The sequence below is a fragment of the Hemitrygon akajei genome, chromosome 7 (genome assembly GCF_048418815.1).
Source record: "Hemitrygon akajei chromosome 7, sHemAka1.3, whole genome shotgun sequence".
Lineage (NCBI taxonomy): Eukaryota > Metazoa > Chordata > Chondrichthyes > Myliobatiformes > Dasyatidae > Hemitrygon > Hemitrygon akajei.
In genome coordinates this window covers 16,287,681-16,304,774 of record NC_133130.1, presented here as the reverse complement: position 1 = coordinate 16,304,774, position 17,094 = coordinate 16,287,681, and the positions used below count along the sequence as shown (strand labels likewise).

Below are 17,094 nucleotides of genomic sequence, written 5' to 3'. Positions count from 1 at the left end.
TCATGGCTGACTTAATTTCTCTCTCAATCCCATTCTTCTGTTTTCTCTCCATAACCTTTGCCACCCTGACGAATTAAAATCCTGTCAACCTCTGATTTAAATACACCCAATGACCTGATCTCCCACAGGCATCTGTGGCAATCAGTTCCGCAGATTTACCATCCTCTGGCTCAGGAAATTCCTCCTCACCTCTGTTCAGAAGAGACATACTTGTATTCTGAGTCTGTGCCCTCTGGTCCTGGACTCTCCCACTATTGAAAACATCCTCTCCATATTCATTCTATCTACGCTTTTAATAATCAATAGATTTCAATGAAACACCCCCCTCATTCTTCAAAGCTCCAGCAAATTACATGCCTAGAGCCATCACTGTTTGCACGTTAACCCTTCCGCTCTCAGGACCCATCTTATGAACCTCCAGGCAAGAAAAAAACGTAAGAACGCAAAACTCTGGAGCAGAATTAGGCTAGTTGGCCCATCAAAGCTCTGCTATTCCATCATGGCTGATCCATTTCTCTCTCAATCCCATTCTCCTGCCTTCTGCCCGTAACCCTTCACACCCTGACTAATCAAGAGTCTATCAACTTACGCCTTAAATATACCCAATGATGTGGCCTCCACAGCTGCCTGGGGCAATGAGTTCCACAGATTTACTATCCTCTGACTACCCTCCTACAGAAATCCCAAGCCAGATGGGCTGGCCATGTCGTCAGGATGTCTGACAGTCAACTACCAAACCAGCTGCTGCATGGAGAGCTGAGCCAGGGCAAGCGCTCAGTTGGAGGGCAGAAGAAACGTTTCAAAGACTGCCTCAAAGTGTCCCTCAAAGACCTCAACATCAATCCCAGTAGCTGGGAATCGCTTGCTCTGGACCACCCAACCTGGTGGAGCAGGACCACTAAAGGAGCGTATGCAGCAGAAATCAGACGCACCGCAGAGACTCAGAGGAAACGTGCCACGCGCAAGGCTCGAGCTACCTCCACTTACACTGCAGCACCTACCCTCATGTGTCCCACATGTGGGCGAGCTTTCAGGGCCCGGATTGGCCTCACCAGTCACCTCCGGACCCACAGTCACAAACCCTCCACCTGACAGAAGTTGTGGTCACCTTCAACTCCAAAGGACAAACAACAACAACCCTCTGACTAAAGAAATTCTTCCTCATCTCTGTTTAAAATAGACGGCCCTCTATTCTGATGTTGTGTCCTCTGATCCAAGACTCCCCCACTTTAGGAAACATTATCTCCACATCCGCTGTATCTAGACCTTTCAACAACTTGGTAAATTTCCTCTGCACCCTCTCTAAAACTTCCACATCCTTCCTATAATGAGGTGACCAGAGCTGATTGAAATTCTCCAATGTGGCCTGACCAGAATTTTATAAAGCTTCAACCTAATTTGTTGTGTAAGTGATCAAAAGGAAATGGGTAATATTGTATAGATTGAAAACTAACATGTAGAGTCAGCAGCGAGAGAGATTGTGGTTTGTAGCATTTATCCTCGAGTTAAAACCCCACCATGGTTTGAGTCATAGTTATAGAATACTACAGCACAGAAACAGATCCTTCAGTCCTTGCTGACCTATTATTCTGCCTAGTCCCATTGACCTGCACCTGGACCATAGCCCTCCATCCACGTACCTGTCCAAATATCTCTTAAATTTTGAAATCGAACCTACATCCACCACTTCCACTAGCAGCTCATTCCACCCTCTGAGCGAAGAACCCCCTTGTGCTTGGAAATATTTCACCTTTCACCCTTAACCCATGACTTCTAGTTCTAGTCTCACCCAATCTCAATAGAGAAAGCCTGCTTGCTCTACCCCATTTATGCACCTCATAATATTGTATACCTTTTACCCCATGTCCCTAATAATTCTGTATACATTTTACCTCATATATACCCTTGCATGATTCATTCTCACTCTCTCACTCAGAGCTGCAATCAATAGATTCTGCACTCAAACCAAAGTTAATCCCTGCACCATTGCTAGTCTTCTGCACCAAGCTCCAGCCTTCCTTCTCCAACTCTCTTAAGGAGGCTTCCTGTAAGGGTTCCCAACCGTGTTTATGTCATGGGGCCCTACCATTAATCAAGGGGTCCGTGGACCCCAGGTTGGGAATCCCTGCACTGCTCGGGGTCAAATTTTATCCTTGTGGAGCAATTCATTGATAATATTGATCTAGCACCCAAAACACCCACACACGGATAGATACAAAGACAAGTATATGTGCAACTGCATTCACATTTTGAAAGATATACAAAAATATACCTGAATTTCTACATCATCTTCCTTATCTCAAGACATTACAAAGTACTTTTGAAGAATAAGAGGCTTTTAATAATCAAAATCAGATCTATTTTCACTGAAATTTGTGTGAATTCTATTGCTTTGTGGCAGTAGTACATTGCAAGACTATAAATAATAAAATATATTTGTATGAAAAGAAGCTGGAAAAGGGGAGCAAAAACTGTGAGGTAGTGTTCGGGGATTCATTTTCAGTTTAGCAATCTAATCTGATGATTAAATTTTTAAAAAAACAATACAGAATGGATACAGACCCTTTGGCCCAACCAATCCATGCTAACCATGTCGTCCACCCTAATTAAAAACTTTATTATTATACGATCCAAACGATCCATTATTTTGATGATGAGAAAAGGGATAGATCCAATGGACAGCCAGAGACTTCCCTCCCCCCCCCCCCCCAGGGTGGAAATGCCTAATAGCTGGTGACACCATTTTAAGGTGATTGGAGGAGAGTATAGACAGGTGGCAAAGGTAGTTTTTTTAATATAGAGGTGGGTGCGTGGAACAGGGCTGGTGGTAGACAGATACTGTAGGGACATTTACGAACTCTTAGATAGACAATGGATGATGGGAAAAATGGAGGGCAATTGCATAAATGAGCTGTAGAACCCAGGGAGGTGGGGGAGGAATTAGTTGATGCGAATGATCAATCGCCTCAATTCCATCACGGGCACCATCTTCCCCACCACTGAGGGCATCTTTAAAAGGTTGAGACTCATTAAAGACCCTGACCACCCATACATGCTCTCTTCTCATTGGAGAGGAAGTACAGGAACCTGAAAAAAAAATACAAACAGCTTCTTCCCCTTCACATTTCTGGACGGACAGTGAACCCGTGGAACACTACTTCATTTTTTGGTACTACTTATTTATACTTTATATACTATAATATCCAATTGGAAATACAGTATACTGTATTTGAAATGAAATAGAAGATTAGTCGCTGGGATTGGCTAAACTCTCGGCTTGGTGAATAAATAATTATAGTATTTTATTATGTAATAACATAATATAAATAATTATAGTATATTATACTACAAATAATTATAGTATATTTAACTTATTGCGCTGTATTGATGCCGCAAAACAACAAATTTCACGGTATATGTCAGTGATAATAAACCTGATTCTGAATGGGATTAGAGTAATGCACACCAACGTTTGGAGGAACTCAGCAAGTCGGGCAGCATCCATGGAAACAGTTGACGTTTCAGGCCGGTACCGGACTGGGAAGGAAGGGACAGTAAGCAGAAGAGGACGGTGGGTGGGTGGGGGTGGAATACAGTTTGGCATGTGATCATATCACCTTATTCTGGTATCCATGGATGTTCCCTGGCCTGATGAGTTCCTCCAGCATTTTGAGTGTGTTGCTCCAGAATTCCAACATCTGCAGAATCTCTCACGTCTTCATGAGTGAGGTTAGTGCAGGATGAAGTCAGTGCCGACCCGGCGGACTGGAGGCTCTGTGGTTGACTTTCTGTCGTGTACACATGCGTATCTGAAACAGCCCCTGCCGTTTCCTATCCAGACTCAAGCGATCTGTGGAGAACTGACCGCGGCGTGAGTCAGCGCCTTCTAAACCCATCTGAGGGTTGGGGAAAGGGCAACTGGAGGAGAGAGGGGTGCAGAGCAGGGGCGGAGAGTCCCTTGGATAGGTGGACAGGAACAGACGTCGCGTATAACCTCAGGGGGACAGGAGTGGGGGAAGAGTTTCACCCTCTTTAGTGCCAGCAAATTACGGATGTGGTGGGTAATGATCTGATCTAATTTTTTAAAAATCCAACACAGAAATGCTCTATCTCTGATGTCAAGTAAACTCTACAATCTTCATTTTCATCAACACCTCCCCCTCCCCCCCCCCCCCCCCCCCAGAACCACAGCTTCAGAAGCTATCACAAACTAGAGGATGCGAACCCAACACATGATTAGATCCTGCATACACCAGACCTGGGAAGCATAGGAGCCAAGTTTCCATCGGACACTGGCGAAGAGAGAGAGAGAGAAAATATTTAAGGGCCAGGCTTCAGCCGTGAACTTGCTAGTGAGCCTACCCGCCGCTGTCTCTAATTATAGGTCTCTGCAGTAGTTTCTTGGTAACCTCTGACCAACTGCACTCTACCAATGCGTTTCCCCCCCCCTTTTTTTAAAAAAAGTACCAGCCCCCAAGAGCAGTAAGAATGTTGGTGGTAAGGTGGAAATCAGCCGCTGCAGGGTGATCTGCCCGCTGACATTTTCTTTTGAACCGTGCAATTTATTTTAAACTCCAGAGGGGAGGCTTTCCTGAGGGCGCCGGCTGAAAAAGGCCGAAAATTAAGATGATTTGGCCAGCCTGGAAATAAAAAGGGCAGGGTTCTCTCTATCACGATTCAATAATGAGGTGGATCAGGTCCAAGAGACGAACGGAAAAATGCAAGTTGTTCTCCCACCTGACATTCAGTCCTCCACACATAGTGTAAACTGGCAGCCTCTCCCTAGGGTCAGGCAAGCACCCTTAAATCCTGGCTCTCTCGGACGTCTCTGTGTACGCACATGCTCCGTCATCTGAGAGCCATTGCGACATTAAATTGTATTCCCCCTCTCTCTTGTCACTTCTCCACGGCAGATGATTAGGCTTCTGACATCACCGGGTTTGGATTCCGCCACCTGCCCAGATGATTGGCTGCGGGCGTTGTCAATCAGGCGGCAGGCGGCGGGAGGCGGGAGGCAGCGCTGGCTGGGTGCAGAGTGCGGAGCCGGAGATGGAAGTGTCTCAGCTGCCTCGCAGGCAGAGGTGTGTGTGTGTGTGTGTTTTCCCCAGGAAGAGGGGCGGCCGAGGGAGCCTTTCCTGTTGTTGAATCAGCTCGGGCAACGCAGCAGGGCTTCTTACTCTCCCGCTCGCCCACCCAAAGGAGCAAAGTTCAGCTGCCTCTCGACGGTGGGGGCCCGGTCCGAAGAGAAAGTGGCCACTGAGAGGGAGAGGGGGTGAAGACAGGGCGACGGGGAGTGGGAGAGGTAGTGAAGGCAGAAGAGAGAGAATGACAGAGGGGGGGGGAGAGAGAGAGAGAAAAGACATGGGAGCAGGTGGTGGACGGTCGTATGAGCAGCTGATGCGCATTCACAAGTCCTGGTTATGTGACCACTGACCCTTTGAAGAGTATTGATAATGGCTGGGATCACCCATCTTGTAAAGACACGGCCCAGAAGGCGGCAATGGCAAACCACTTGTGTAGAAAAAAATTTGCCAAGAGCAATCATGGTCATGGGAAGGTCATGATCACCTACGTCATATGACAGGGCACATCACCAACGAATGTAGGAGGAATGAGTTAGATTGATTTTAGAGCAGGTTATAAGGTCAGCACAACATCATGGGCCGAAGGGCCTGTAATGTTCTATGTAAAGAAGAGATTGTGTGCAAAAGTGTCGATCTAAATCCAAATCTGGGATGTTGGGATACAGTTGCCATAAAATAATATCGTTTTAAAAACTGGGATGTATAAAGTGAAATACCCTGTTGGTTGTTGCATGCACTGTTCCCTGAGATTAGATGTAGATGCGGAGGGAATGTTTCCTATAGTCAAGGAGTCTAGGACCAGAGGGCACAGCCTCAGAATAGCAAGAGATCCATTTAGAACAGAGATGAGGAGGAATTTCTTCAGCCAGAAGGTGGTGAATCTGTGGAATTCCTTGCCACAGACAGCTGTGGAGGCCAAGTCATCGGTATATTTAAAGCGGGGGTTGATAGGCTCTTCACTAGTAAGGGCATCAAGGGTTATGGGGAGAAGGCTGTTGAGAGGGATTAGCAATGATCAAATGGAGAAGCAGACAGGATGGGCCGAAAGGCCTAATTCTACTACCATGTCTGATGCTCTAATACTCAGTACACACATGAAAAAAAGTGGTGGCTACAATCACCACCCAATTAGTGGCAGTGAAATAGTTAAGTTCTTAAACTTACTTGTAGAGGCCCAGACCATTGATCCACAGACTGGAGTTGTCATCCCATCACGGCAGCTGGGAGTTTAAACTCAAGCAGTGACATAAATGTGGAATGAGAGGCTCCTCTCAATCACACTGGCTGCGAAATCCATCTGCTTCTCCGACTCCTTCGAGGGAAAGAAAGGCTTGGGTGTGAAATTACAGCCTGATCACTGCCCTGGAGGCATTTACAGAACATCATTCCAGGGTGCTGACCCTGACTTGGTATCCATACCCAGAAAATGCTTCCACCCCTACTGAATTCCACAGATCATGGAGTCAGAGCACTGGTACACACAAAAAACCTGGCTCTTCAGCCCATACTGAGCCGTTATTCCACATAGTCCCATTGACTTGTACCTGGGCCATACCCCTCCCATCCATGTACTACATTTCTCTCCTAAATATTGAAATCAAACCTGTATCTACCACTTCTGCTGGCAGCTCATTCCATAATCGCACCATCCTCTGAGTGATGAAGCCCCCCCCCCCCATCTTCCCCTTAAATATTTCATGTAAATATGATGGGTTTGTGGCAAAGTTTTGCGGATGATATGAACATGGGTGGAGGGGTGGGTAGTGCTGAGGAAGCAATGCAATTGCAGCAGCACTTAGACAAATTGGAAGAATGGGCAAAGATGTGGCAGATGGAATACAATGTTGGGATATATATGATATTGCATTTTGGTAAAAAGAACAATAGTGCAGATTATTATCTAAATGGGGAGAAAGTTCAAACATCAGAGGTGCAGAAGGACTTAGGAGGCCTTGTGCAAGACTTCCAAAAAGTTAATTCACATATTGAGCCTGTGGTAAAGAAGGCAAATGCTGTGTTGGCATTTACTTCAAAGGGAATAGAATATAAAAACAAGGAGATAATGCTGAGGCTTTATAAGACACTCGTCAGGCCCCACTTGGAGTATTGTCAACATTTTTGGTCCGCATATCTCTGAAAGGATGTGTTGTCATTGGAGAGAGTCCAGAGGAGGTTCGTGAGGGTGATTCCAGGAATGAATGGGGTTAACATATGAGGAGCTTTTGGCAGCTTTGGGCCTGTACTCACTGGAATTTAGAAGAATATGTGGGGATTTCATTGAGATCTACCGAATGTTGATAGGACTGGATAGGGTGGATGTGCAGACAATGTTTCCTATGGTGGAGGTATCCAGAACTAGAGGGTACAGCCTCAAGATTGAGGGGTGACCTTTTAGAACAGAAGTAAGTAGGAATTTTTTAGCCAGAGAGCGGTGAATCTGCGGAATGCTTTGCCACAGACTGTGGTGAAACCCAAGTCCGTACATTTATTTAAAGTGTAAGTTGATAGTTTCCTGATCAGTCAGGGCATCAAAGGATATGGCGAGATGGCAGGTTATGGGGTTGAGTGGGATCTGGGATCAGCCATGATGGAATGGCGGGGCATACTTGATGGGCTGAATGGCCTAATTCTGCTCCTAAGTCTTATGGTCTTATCTCTCACCCTTAACCTATGACTTCCAGTTCTAATCGCAAACAATCTCAGTGGGGGGAAAAAAGCCTGGTTACATTACCCTTATCTTAACCCAGATAATTTTGTAAACCTCTGTCAAATCTGCCCTCATTCTCCTACGTTCCAGTCCCAAAGTCCTAACCTAATCAACCTTTCCCTATAATTCAGGTGCTCAACTCCTGACAATGTCCTCGTCAATTTCTCCGTACTCTCTCAACTCTTCTTGATCTCTTTATATCACGTGCAGCACTGAGGTATATTTGAATCTGTTATAGAGTCATACAGCACAGAAAAAGGCCCTTCGGCCCATCAGGATCATGCCAGACAAATGCCTTTCCAAGTGGGTCCCATATGCCTGTGAAAGTGTTCCAAAAGTTTGCAGATCACACTGCCACGGAGGGCGGTACCTCTGAGTACAGGAGGGAGTTTAGTGACATCATGATATGTCATCTTTGCCCTCAAAGTCAGTAAAACAAAGGAGCTGGTTTTAGACTTCAGGAAGGGTGGCAGTGCCTATTTGCCTGTTGGACTTTACACATCCATACTCATGTCATTCTACAGATGTGCACTGGAGAGCATCTTAACAAGCTGCACCAGTGCATGGTATAGAAACTGCACTGCGGCGGACAGGAAGGCTGAACAACTTTAGAAAAAGTAGTGGAACAAAACTGCCCAACGCATCACTGGCACCAATCTACCCCCCCCCCCCCCCATCAACAATGTATATACAGAAAGGTGCTGGAAAAGGGCCAGTAACATCATGAAGGAGCAGGGTGGGTGGGATTACATTCCATTCCCATCAGGAGAGAGGCTACGTAGCATCCATGCCAGGACCATCAGACTCAAATACAGGTACTTTCCCCAAGCAGTAAGGCTGATCAACACCTCTACCCACTAACTCCAGCACTACTTTATTATTTCCTGTCCGTCACCTTGTGTACAGCCCAGCGCCAGTTTACGGACATACAATCAATCTGTGGATACAAGCCACCTTATGCTAGCGATCACAGTTCAATTCCCGCCACTGTCTGTAAGGAGTGTATACGTTCTCCCCATGACCACTTATGTTTCCTCCCGGTGCTCTGGTTTTCTCCCACTTTCTAAAAATGTACATGCTAGGGTTAGTGAGTTGTAGGCATGCCACATCTATAGGAGTATAGATAGGGTAAAGGCAAGCAGGCTTTTTCCACCGATGTTGGGTGAGACTAGAACTAGAGGTCATGAATTAATCATGAAAGGTGAAATATTAAAGGGGAACCTGAGGGGGAACTTCTTCACTCGGAGGATGGTGAGAGTGTGGAAGTAGTGGATGCAGGTTCAATTTCAACACTTAAGAAACATTTGTTTAGGTACATAGATAGGAGGGTATGGAGGGCTATGGTCCCAGTGGAGGTTAATGGGACGAGGAAGAATAATAGGCCATCATAGCCTTGAAGGGTCAAAGGGCGTGTTTCGGTGCTGTAGAGTTCTATGACTACAGCATAATATGCTTGTCTTGCGTACTATTCATACAGATCAAATCATTAACAATGATCAGTAACAATGCAGAATGAAGTGTAACACACACAAAATGTTAGAGGAGCTCAGCAGGCCAGGCAGTCCTTATGGAAAGGAATAAACCTTCGATGTTTTGGGCTGAGTCCCTTCATCAGGACTGGGAAGAAAGGGGGCTAGAAGCCAGAATAAAGTGTAACAGCTACAGAGAAGGTGCAGCAGAGGTAAACGATCATATGTTGTGTGGTCAAGGGTCCATCTTATCATCCTAGGAGAACAGTCAATAGTTTTATAACAGTGGGGTAGAAATTGTTCTGGATGCTGGTGCTACAGGCTCTCAGGCTTTTGTAGCTCTTGCCTGACGGAAAGGAGAGAAGAGAGAATGTCCAGGGTAAGATTTTTGATTACGCTGGTTGCTTTACTGAACAGTGAGAAATGTAAACCAGGTCCATTCTACCCAATGGGTTCCAACTCTTTGGAAAGATCATGGATTATTAGACCATAAGACATAGGAGCAGAATTACGCCATTCAGCCCATCAAGTTGCTACACCATTCCATCACAGCTAATTAATTATTATCCCTCTCAACTCCAATCTCCTGCCCTCTCCCCATAAGCTTTGATGCCGTTTCTAAACAAGAATGGGTAGCGGGGTGGAGATACGATTTCACCAGAGGAAGTGCTCCTTCCCTCCACTAACCTGCAGGCCACCCTTGGGCAAGGTGCAGCACCTGCTTAGCCCCCCGATCAGGGTCAACTGAAACCATGGGAGGAGGTGACGGATGGCCATATGAGCAGCTGTTGCATATCACAAGACCTGGTTATGTGACTATGAACATCATGCAGACAATCCCAGATGAGTATTGATCATGGCTGGGCCACCCGTCTTGTAAAGACACTGCTCAGAAAAAGGTAATGGCAAACCACTTCTGTGGAAAAAATTGCCAAGAACAATTATGGTCAAAGACCATGAGCACCCGTGACATACGAAATGGCACATAATGATGATGTCTAATAAGGAACCTATCACCCTCTACTTTAAATATAGCCAATGACTTGGCCTCCATAGGCAATGAATGCCACAGCTATCTGAGTAAGGATGGCATGAACATTAATTTCTCCTTGCGGTAATATTTTTCTCTTGTTTTTTTCCCTTCCCTCATTCCCTCTTCTATTCCCCACCCTGGTTTCTGACCGCTTCTTCTCACCTGCCTATCACTCTCCCCCTAGTGCCCCTCCTTCCCTTTCTCCCATGGTCCACTCTCCTCTGCTATCTGATTCCTTCCCCACTAGCCCTTTACCTTTCCCACCCATCTGACTTCACCTTTCATCCCCTCTCTTGTCCTCCTTTCCCATCTTTTTTATTCTGGCACTGTTCCCCTTCCCTTCCAGTCCTGATGAAGTGACTCGGCCCGAAACGATGACTGTTCATTCATTTCCATAGATGCTGCCTGACCTGCTGAATTCCTCCCACATTTTGTGCGTGTTGATTTGGAGGATGCAGTTTTCTTTCAAAAGCAAAGCCTGGCCTGTGTTCCACAGATGTTGCCTGATCTGCTCTGTTGTTGTTTGATAGTTCTCCCTCACCTGCTTGTTTTTGGTTAGTAATACTGCCTCAAGCAAACTCTTGCATTGGCTTGAGCAACACAAACAAAACACTGCAGGAACTCAGCAAATCAAGCAGCCTCTATGGAAATGAATAAACAGTTGATCTACTTCAGGAGTTCCCAACCTTTTTTATCCCATGAACCCCTACTGTTAATCGAGGGATCTATGGACCACAGTTTGGGAACCCCTGACACACCTGCATTTCGGGAAGTTCTGATTTCAGCTTCCTACCCATCGTTGCCAGCACACCCATCCATCACACCCCCTCCAGCCTCCCTCTCAGAGTCATTGGTGCGCTATGCTTGTATTTTATTTAATTCTGACTGGTAGGGAGGGTCCAACACGCAGGATCACAAGAGGCTGCAGAGGATTGTGAACTCATAGGCACAACCTTCCCAGCATTGTGGATATCTTCAAGAGATGGTGCCTCAAGAAAACAGCGTCAATCACTAAAGACCCTCACCAACTCTTTTCTCATTACTACCATCAAGACCATAAGATATAGAAGCAGAATTGGGCCATTTTGATCATTATATCTGCTCCACCATTTCATCATGGCTGATCCATTTTTCCTCTCAGCCCCATTCTCCTGCCTTCTCCCCATGCCCTTAAAACCCTGACTAATCAACCTCTGCCTTAAATATACCCTGTGACCTGGTCTGCACAGCCGCCTGTGGCAACAAATTCTACAGATTCAGCCCTCTCTGGCTAAAGAAATTCCTCATCTCCATTCAAAAAGTACGCCTCTCTAGTCTGAGGTTGTGCCCTCTGGTTTTAGAATCCCACACCACAGAAAACATCCTCTCCACATCCACTTTACTGAGGCCCTTCAACATTTCAATATGTTTCGATGAGGTCACTACTCATTCTTCTGAGTTCCAATGAATACAGGCCCAGAGCCATCAAATGCTTTTTATATGACAAGCCTTTCAATCCCAAAATAATTTTCATGGACCGTCTTTGAACCCTCTCCAATGTCAGCAAATCCTTTCTTAGATAAGGGGCCCAAAACTGCTCACAATACTCCAAGTGAGGCCTCACCAGTGCCTTATAAAACCTCAACATTACATCCTCGTTTTTATATTCTAGTCCTCTTCAGTTGAATACTAAGATCACATTTGCTTCCCTCACCACAAACTCAAGCTGCAAATTAACCATTAGGGAATCTTGTACAAGGACTCCCAAGTCCCTTTACACCTCAGATTTTTGAATTTTCTCTCCATTTAGAACACAGTCTACTCTTTTATTTCTTCTGCCAAAGTGCCTGACAATACATTTTCCAACACTGTATTCCATCTGCCACTTCTTGGCCCATTCTCCTAATCTGTATGAGTCCTACTGTAACCTCCCTCCTTCCTCAAAACTATCTACCCCCAAAAAAAGTTAATTTCATGATATACGTAAGTGATGATAAACCTGATTCTGATATGAGTCTCTTTTGTGGGCTGAGAGTGGGAAGGGGGCATGGAGTGGGAAGCACCAGGGAGACATTCTGTAATGACCTATAAACCATAAGACCATAACGCATAGAAGCAGATTTAGGCCATTTTCATCATGGCTGATCCAATTTTCCTCAGCCCCAATCTGCCTTCTCCCTGTATCCCTTCATGCCCTGATTAATCAAGAATCTATCAACCTCTGCTATATATACCCTCACCATTCTCAATATTCTTTGCTCCCGCCAGATATACAAACTCACTCTCCATTCCACGTTGACAAATACAGTACTGTGTGTGCGTAAGTTTTAGGAACCCTGGCTGTGTCCAAGTCTTTTGCACAGTACTGTATGCCAGCGATAACGAACTTGATTCTGATTCTGTCCCACGGAGGCGGCTCTTGACTCAAAATATCGACTGTTTATTTCCCTCCATAGATGTTGCCTGGCCTGCCGAGTTTCCCCAGCATTTTGTGTGGTAAGATGGAGACGAGGGTGCTGATGATGGAATTTGGAGCAGCAAATAATCACAGCTGCTGCTCACCCACTGAATTCCTCCAGTAGATTGCTTGTCACTCTGAAACATTCAGTGTTTCTCTCACCACAGATACTGCCTGACCCGCTGAGCATTTGTTTCACCAGATAGGACTTGGTTCCTTGGAATGTAGAAGACTGAGGGGAGATTTGGTAGAGGTATACAAAATTTATGAGGGGCATGGATGGGGTAAATACAAGCAGGCTTTTTCCACTGAGTTTGGGTTGGACTACACTCAGAGGTCATGGGTTAAGGGTGAAAGGTGAAAAGGTTAAGAGGAACATGAGGGGAAACTTCATCACTCTGAAGGTCATGAGTATGTGGAACGAGCTGCCAGCACTAGTGATGCATGCTTGATTTCAATGTTTAAGAAAATATTAGATAGTTACATGGATGGCAGAGGTATGGAGGGCTACGGACGCAGTGCAGGTCGATGGGACTAGATAGACCATAGGACCTGTTTCTGTGCTGTACTTTTCTATGACTCTGTAGCAGACCAACATTTGGAGTATTGTGAGCAGTTCTGGGCTCTGTGTGTCAGAAAAGATTTGCTGGCGTTGGAGAGAGTCCAGAGGATTTTGTGAGAAAGATTCCAGGTATTAAAGGGTTAACCTGGAAGGAGCATTTGATGACTCTGAGCTATTCTCATTGGAGATTAAAAGAACGAGGGGATCTAACTGGAACCCATCAAATATTGGAAGGCCTAAGTACAGTGGACATGGAGAATACTAGAAAGTCCATTTAGAACAGAGAGAAGGGGAAATTTCTTTAGACAGAGAGTGATGAATCTGTGGAATTCATTCTCACAGATGGCAGTGGATACCAAGTAACTGGGTCTAGTTAAAGCAGAGGTTGATAAGTTCTTGATTAGTCAGGGTGATGGGGCAAAGGCAGAAGAGTGGGGTTGAATGAGGAATGATTGAATGGTGAAGCAGACTTAATGGGCCAAATAGCTTAATTTTGCCCCTATATTTTATTGTCTTATCTCACTATTTTGCTCTCTTTTTGCACTGCTTATTTATTTGTTATATACATAACTTATTGTAACTTTTTAAAAGTCTATTGCGCAGTACTGTTGCTGTAAAACAACAAATTTCACAACATATTTCAGTGACAATAAACCTGATTATGATCATTTCAGCCTCTTCCCTGATCTGGGAAAGTTTATAGACTAATACACAAAATGCTGGAGGAACTGAGCACGTCAGACAACACCTATGGAGGGAAATAAACAGTCAATGTTTCAGCTGAGACCCTTCAGGACTAGAAAGGAAGGGGGAGGAACCCTGAATAAGAAGGTGGGGGAAGTAAAAGGTGTACAAGTTGGCAGGTGATAGATGAAACCTGGTGAGAGGAGGGGGAGTAGTTTGGGTAGGGGGAGAACAGGACAGGACTAACAATAGTTTACAGATTAACAGGATGTTCCTGACCAGTGGCATTTTCTGTTTTCAAAAACAGAACACGAGTTTGGGATTGGAAACGCACAGAATTGGTCACAAGCACATCGACGTAATGAAGCAGCCCCAGCCATTCAGTGGAAAACAGGAACTACCGGTAATTCAATTGCTTTGCTTTTCTCAGTCTTACGCAACAATGACCTGCAGTTACAAAGCGTTTCTTTTTGTGAAATGGAAAAACAGCCCTAGGTGTGTTGTAAATTACTCAGGAAAAAGTGACACTGAGGAAACACTAGGGCCAACAGCTGATGGAAAGTCTGGGCAAAGAGATGGGTGTAGAGGTGCTGCGGGCCAACTATGCAAATACCTTACACATTAACCATGTCTGCATGTCATTGCCTGCACTGGGATTCCAGAATACACACCTTCAAAACAGTGGCATAACCACTGCACAATAAATGACAGCTTCTACCCTGCTGTAACCAGACTAGTACAAGGTTCCCTGGTATGATAAGATGCACTCTTGACCTCACAATCTACCTCTTATGATCTTGCACCTTATTGTTTATCTCCATTCATTCGTTATGTGCCATGTCGTATGACGTGGGCTATCACAGTCTTTCCTTGACCGTGACTGATTGCTCTTGGCAAACTTCTCTACAGAAGTGGTTTGCCATTGTCTTCTTCTGGGCTGTGTCTTTACAAGATGGGTGACCCCAGCCATGATCAGTACTCTTCAAAGAGTCGATGGTCACATAACCAGGACTTGTGATTGCATTAGCTGCTCGTACAACCATCCACCACCTGCTCCCATGGCTTCATGTGACCCTGATCAGAGGAGATAAGCAGACGCTACACATTGCCCAAGGGTGACCTGCAAGCTAGCAGTAGGAAGGAGCGCCTTACACCTCCTTTGTTAGAAACATATCGCCACACTGCCACCCTGGTTTGTCTGCACTGTTCTTTTTTGGGCAGTTTTCACTTTATTCTGCATTATTACTATTTTACCTTGTCCTTCCAAAATGCACTGTGTAATGATCTGATCTGTACAGACAATATGCAGGACAAACTTTACATCTTGGTACGTGCAGCAATAACAAATCAAATCCACTTCCCCATTGCAGCCCTGACCACTTCCCTTACTTAGCTCCCTCACTTCGTGTCACAAGTTCAGCCAGTCACAGGAGTGGAGATGTTCAATGGATAATGGGGAGACTTAAGATGCTGCATCATGTGTACATGGAAACTTGGAAGCACACAGCGAAATGAGTTGTTTACATCAAAGAGCAATGCAGCTCTAATATATGCTGGAGGCAGCCCGCGAGTTTCGCCACATTTCCAGTACCAACGCACAATGCCCATAACTTACTAACCCTAACCCATATTTCTTTGGAATGTGGGAGGAAACCGGAACACCCAGAGGAACCCCACGCGGTCATGGGGAGAATGTACGAACTCCTTACAGACAGTGATGGAAATTGAACTCCAATCTCCGGCGGTGTAAAGCGCTGCACCCACCGCTACATTACCATGCTGCCCCCGACGGTACTCGAGAGTCTGCCAATGCTGGTATCTGTAATAGCGAGTAAACTGCTGGGTGAACTCAGCAGGTTGAGCAGCATCTATGGAGATGGGTCAGGGGAAAGAATTGTCAACATTTTGGGTTGAAAACTTGTGCAGGATTTTGAGGCAGAGTGTGGACCCTCTATGTTGACGATTCCTTTTCCCACAACAGATGATGCTTGACCTGTTGAGACTCTTTGTTACTAACGTTGCAGCACTGATTAAGATGGGAGGGATTGACCAAGTGATTGCAGGCTGATTATATTAATTGCAGAGGTGGGGATATTATTAGTACCAGATCCAAGGGATCAGATCTTCTATTATGTCTAGTTCTTCCTGATCCAGTCTCCTCTGAACTGGTGAGACCCATCATAAACTGGGGAAACTGCTTCGTTGAGCACCTCTGCTCCATCCACCAAATGTCTTCCCAGTGGACAAATGTTTTAATTTTGATTTCCATTCCCGGTCCAACATGACAGTCCTTGCAGCACACACAAAATGCTGGAGGAACTCAGCAGGCCAGGCAGCATCTATGGAAAAGAGTACAGTCAATGTTTCGGGCCGAGACCCTTCAGAGGACCTTGGTTGGTTCTTGACTTCCTCTTCTTCCAAGATGAGGCCACCCTCAGGGTGAAGAAACGACGACTTATGTTCCATCAAGGTACCCTCCAACCAGTGCACTAAATACCGATTTCTTCCAGTGAACAATTCCCCCCCATTTTGACCTTTCACTTCTTCTCACCTGCCTATTACTTCCCCCCAGATACCTCCTCCTTCCCTTCCCCCTATTGTCCACTCTCCTCTCCTATCAGATTCTTTCTTCTTCAGCCCTTGACCCTTCCCACTCACATGACCCATCACTTCCAGCCAGCCTCTTTCCCCTCCCTCCACCTCTTTATTCTGCCATCCTCCCCCTTCCTTCTTCATCCTGAGAAAGGGTCTTGGCCAATCTGTCGACTGTTTATTCACTTCCATAGACGCTGCCTGGCATGTTGAGTTCCCCCAGCATTGTGTGTGTGTTACTCTGGACTTCTGGCATCTGCTGATTCTCTCATGTTTGAGATCTTCTTGTTTGGTAGCTTCCACCCTGATTCTGTGTGTTTGGTGAGCCCAATGTAGGCCATCAGCAGCCTTCCAAGGGTGTGGCATTCCACACTCACACCACCCTCAGAGAGAAGTTCCCCTTAAATATTTCAGCTTTCACTCTAAACTTACGACTTCTCAGTTCATTGCACCCAATGCGAAGGTCCTGCAAGCATTCATCCTATCCATACCACTCATAATTTTGTGAAACTCTTTCGGATCTCCC

The 17,094-nt window shown here is 45.5% G+C and overlaps 1 protein-coding gene and 1 long non-coding RNA gene across 4 annotated transcripts in view; one reads left to right on the top strand and one right to left on the bottom strand.

Annotated features, from left to right (window-relative positions):
- hivep2a (HIVEP zinc finger 2a) overlaps window positions 1–17,094 on the bottom strand; it is a 244,696-nt gene that overhangs the window by 208,992 nt on the left and 18,610 nt on the right. Inside the window, exon 1 of one of the 3 annotated variants that reach the window (XM_073050432.1) lies at window positions 4,738–4,900. The exons of the other annotated variants lie outside the window; for them this stretch is intronic. The gene's annotated coding sequence lies outside the window, so the exon portion shown is untranslated. Of the gene's footprint in view, window positions 1–4,737; window positions 4,901–17,094 lie in introns of those variants that run through there. 3 annotated transcript variants of the gene reach the window in all.
- Window positions 5,007–17,094, top strand: part of LOC140730248 (uncharacterized) — a 36,817-nt gene continuing 24,729 nt past the window's right edge. Inside the window, exons 1-2 of the long non-coding RNA XR_012099547.1 lie at window positions 5,007–5,081; window positions 14,284–14,379. This is a non-coding gene — a long non-coding RNA (uncharacterized lncRNA). The remainder of the gene's footprint in view (window positions 5,082–14,283; window positions 14,380–17,094) is intronic.